This window comes from Palaemon carinicauda, chromosome 5 (assembly GCF_036898095.1).
Source record: "Palaemon carinicauda isolate YSFRI2023 chromosome 5, ASM3689809v2, whole genome shotgun sequence".
Taxonomy (NCBI): domain Eukaryota; kingdom Metazoa; phylum Arthropoda; class Malacostraca; order Decapoda; family Palaemonidae; genus Palaemon; species Palaemon carinicauda.
This window is the reverse complement of record NC_090729.1, coordinates 144,847,734-144,852,733: the sequence shown is the minus strand read 5'-3', so window position 1 is coordinate 144,852,733 and position 5,000 is coordinate 144,847,734.

The following is a 5,000-nucleotide window of genomic DNA, read 5'->3' as shown; positions in this document are numbered from 1 at the left end:
CAGAGTTAAACAGTAGGGTTAACGACGCGACCCACTGCTACCACAGATCTCTTTAGTTCCTCTACTTGCTTCGCATAGTGGCGAAAGAACACTCTGGAAGACTTCCAGCCAGTGTATGAACGGAGATCTTCAAAATCCATACAATTAAAGAAATTTAAGGATGAGGCAACTTTCCTCGGATCGTGACCTGCAGGTGTACTGTCAGGATCCGCTCTGCGAATAAAATATGTGATTTTCGCTCTGAGTTGATTCAGAGATAAATTTGAGCCTGATGTTTCTCCCCTGAATAGTTGACCACCCTTGAAGTCTGAAGTTCTATGAAGATAGACCTTTAGGCATTCTACTGGACATAGAGATGCATCTTCTTTCAGAGGGCAGATTCTCCAGGGACCCCACCTGTTGGTGGGTAACTCATTCTTGGCGAGAAACGTAGGATCCGGAAACAGGTTCAGTTCTCCCCCATCCAGGAACTGAACACGACCTGCCTCTCTCGAGAGGGCTACGATCTCACCAACCCTGGCCCCGGACGCGAGTGCAAATAGGAAAATAACTTTTTGTGTCAAATCCTTTAACGCACACTCTTCATTGCTCAACAGAGAAGCGAAATGAAGAACTTGTCTAAAGACCATGAAATGGGCTTTGGAGGTACTGAAGGTCTGAGCCTAGCACAGGCTTTCGGGACTTTATTAAAGATCTCGTTACCTAGGTCGACCTGGAAGGCATATAGAATGGGTCTTGTCAAAGCAGCTTACACGCTGAAATCGTGTTAGCTGCCAATCCTTGACCATGGAGGTGGAGAAGAAAGATAAGCAGAAGTCTGTCAAGATCTCCTGCGGATTCTTCGCCTTGACAAAAGGCCACCCATTTTCTCCAAGATGACTCATATTGCCTTCTAGTAGATTTGCACTTATATTCCTCAAGGAAGTCTATGCTGGCTTTCGAAATCCCGAAACGCTTTCTCACCGCTAGGGAGAGAAAATCATGAGCTGCAGGGTCCGGGTTTTCTGTAATGAAGCGCAGAAAGTTGACTTCTGGACTCGCTGGGTCAGAACTGGAACTGGTAGCGGTACAAACTTTAGCTACAGTTCCAATGCCAGGAGGAACCACACGCTGTTCGGCCACTTGTGGGCCACTATTGCCGCTACCCCTTGAAGGATCTCAGTTTGTTGAGGACCCTCAACAGAAGGTTGTGAGGAGGGAACAGATAAATCTTGGACCATCTGTTCCAGTCGAGGGACATCCCGTCCACTGCTTCCGCTAAGGGGTCCTCGTGCGGGGACACGTACAGGGGCAACTTCTTGTTGTCTTTCGTCGCAAAGAGGTCTATCTGCAGTTCTGGGACTGATTCAGAATGAAGGAGAATGATCCTGCGTCTAAGGACCATTCCGACTCTATCGGTGTGAACCTGGATAGAGCGTCCGCTGTCACGTTGTGGACTCCTTGAAGGTGAACTGCCGACAGGTACCACTTCTTCTTTTCCGCCAATCGGAAAATGGCCAACATCACCTGGTTGAGGGGTGGTGACCTCGATCCTTGTCAATTCAAGCATCTCACAACTACCTCGCTGTCCATCACCAACCTTATGTGGATCGAGTGACGCGAGGAGACTTTCTTTAAGGTAAGGAGCACTGCCATAACTTCTAGAAAGTTTATGTGAAAGGTCTTGAATAGCTTGGACCAAGTCCCCTGGACTTTTTTCCGATGAGAGTGACCTCCCCATCCCTCCTTTGAGGCGTCTGAGTGAATCGTCACCGACGGGGGAGGTGGCTGAAGAAGAACCGACTTCTTTAGATGTCTGGCTTGGGACCAAGGCCTGAGAAGAGTACGTAGCCGAAGCGGAACTGGTCTTCTCAGATCTCTTCGCGCGTTTGATGCATAACTTCTCCAAACTCCGGTTGCATCCTTTAGCTGTGCTCTTAGCACTGGGTCTGTCACCGAAGCAAACTGGAGAGAGCCCAGTACCCTCTCCTGTTCGCGTCTTGATATCCTTTCGGAATCTAGAAGTCTCTTGACAGAACCCGCTATCTCCTTCCTTTTCTTCGCCGGGATGGAGAAACGGTGTGACAAAAGGTCCCAGTGGATTCCCAGCCACTGGAAATTTTGAGATGGAGAAAGTCGAGACTTTTTTCTGTTGATCTTGAAGCCTAGATACTCTAGGAACTGGATCACTTGACTGGAAGCTTGCAAGCATTCTGTCTCGGATGCTGCCCACACCAGCCAGTCGTCCAGGTAGGCTACTACCTGAATTCCCTTTAGGCGTAATTGTTTGAGAGCTGCGCTCGCAAGCTTCGTGAAAATCCTTGGGGCTATGTTTAGCCCGAATGGCATGGCTCTGAAGGCGTATAGTCTTCGCTGTAGCCTGAACCCTAGGTAGGGGGAGAGTCGACGGCTGATTGGAATGTGCCAATAGGCGTCTGACAAGTCTATAGAGACGGAATATGCCCACTTGGGCAGTAAGGTCCTTATGTGTTGCAGTGTTAGCATTTTGAATTTGCAATTCACTATGAACTTGTTGAGTGGCGACAAGTCCAGAATGACTCTGAGCTTTTCCGAGTCTTTCTTGGGAACACAAAACAGCCTCCCTTGGAATTTGATGGACTTCACCTTTCGGATCACATTTTTCTCCAACAGTTCTTGAACGTACTCCTCCAGAACGGGGGTGGCGTGTTGGAAAAACCGAAGGCACGGGGGTGGAGTGCTGTACCAGCTCCAGCCCAGTCCGTTCTTGAGTAGGCTGTGGGCCCAGTGATCGAAGGTCCATCGATCCCAAAATTTCAGAAGTCTCCCTCCTACCGGTATCATCTCACTTGGACTGCCGTCCTGAGGTCTTGCCTCCCTGACCACGACCACCCCTGAATCCCCTTCCCCTTGAGGGGCGCCTAGACGAGCCTCTGGCTGCTCCTCTAGGCTTTGCTCGAAAGGAAGAAGACTGCCCTTCGAACGTTGGGGTGAATGCCGTGGACTGTGTCGACACAGCCTGGGGTACCCACTGAAAAGTGGTCGGGGTTTGTGCCACCATCTGGGGCACTCGAGGCAATGGCAATTGCAGTTGCTGTTGCTGTCTAAAAGGCTTGGCTGGCCGAGACGGTAGCCTAGTCCTCATAGTCTTCCTCTTTGGTTGAGGACCCTCATCCGGGGAAGACTTTCTTTTGATAGCCAGGCCCCACTTCTGGAGAAGGTTTCTATTCTCCAAGGCGGCCTTATCAACAACTTCTTTGACCAAATCGGTAGGGTAAAGGTCTTTTCCCCAAATGTTGGAGGAGATTAGTTTCCTTGGCTCGTGCCTCACCATAGCCGAGGTGAACACGAACTCCCTACAAGCTCTCCTTGCCTTGACGAAGCCATAAAGGTCCTTCGTCACTGTGGCCAGATGAGTCTTGGCCACCACCATAAACATTTCATGGACCTTGGGGTCACTTGCCATCGTCTCAAGAGTAGTCTGAAGAGACATTGAGGCAGCCAATCTTTCTTTTGTCTCGAACTCTCTTCGCAAAAGAAAGTCAGACAGTTTAGGGAGGTCCTCGCCGAACTGACGTCCGGCAATATCAGCCTCCAACTTTCCAACTGAGAACGTAAGATGGACGTCCATCCAGTCTTTGTGGTCCATAGGCAGGGCCAGCGACAAGGGTTTACACTCCTCCAGGGAGGGGCAAGGCTTGCCGGCCTCGACTGCTTTTAGTACAGCCACAAACCCTTTCTGTGAAAAGGGGAAGGCTCTAGCAGGCGAGGACACAAAGGAAGGGAGCTTCTTGCTCAATGCAGCTACCTTTGAGTTAGAGAAGCCCCTCTCTTTCATCGAGGATGAAAGTAGAGCTTGAGCCTTAGCATGGTCCATCACTATGACCTCCTTCGGCTCTGTCTCCTCATTTGAAGCTGGTTCCTTCCTCAGCCGGACATAACAGTCCGGATATGATGCCTTGTTGGGCCAGAATTCCACCTCCTCCAGGGGAACTGAGCCCAGCTTATCCGAGATGACGATCTTTCCAGTCGTCATCGGCATGTGCTCAGCATACCTCCATGGGTTAGCATCTAAGCACAAGGGAAGGTCTTTCACATTGAGCCTTTTCTGGGGCCCATGTGATTCTGCCAGGGACTGCATCCGCAGTTCCATTGCAGCCGCCTTCTCCTGATTCTCCTTCTGCATTTGTTGGATCATTCCAACAATAGAAGAGAGGGCCTGTCCCAGGTCTACTGGGAGACGGGCCGATGTTGAGGGAATAGACTCCGGAATCTGAACCGGAGTAGCCGACACCTCGTCGACCTCTTCCTCTACAACGTCTGGGGCTTGAACTTCATCCTGGGCTTCTGCCAGGAGGTCTTCCTCCAGACGCTCGTCCACGTCAGACATCCTGTCATCTAACTGGATGTCTTGCATCGCGACCGCGACTTCAGCATCCACCTGGATCTGAACTTGGGGGATCTCCTCTTGAGGCTGGGGAATCACTGCATCAGCTGATGCCTTAGGGAAAAGATACGCCCTCATCTTCTCACTTGGAAGATAAGGTCCAGAGGTGTTGTTTTGGAAGCCCCTTACCCAGGTACGATGCTTCTCCCTTGCTATATCCCTTGATTCCGCCCTCCTAGGGAAATCAAAGGCCTCAGTAATCAGGTTAGTGCACACAGTACATACCTGAGGGTCCCAATACCGGAGATCATCCTTGGAGACAGCTCATGCTGCATGTCTCCTACAAAAGTCATGTCCGCAGAGGTTCTTGCTGCGGACGTTGCAGAAAACACTTCCGCACTTCGGAGGGTCCTCCTGTAAAGAGAAGAAATTTCCATGAGTATCAAGTGAACTATGTATCACTGGATATGCATAGCATAACAATTCAGAAAGGAAAGACACACACTTGTGTTTCCCTCACAACCCATTGCTGCAGCCTTCTAGATAATAAAATCGAATGGTTAATCTCTTCTAGAGTAACCAATGCAAAGTTTCCAGAGGAAACAGGTGGAGCTCACACCTAAGCAATGATTTTAAAATCCTGGATAATAGACAG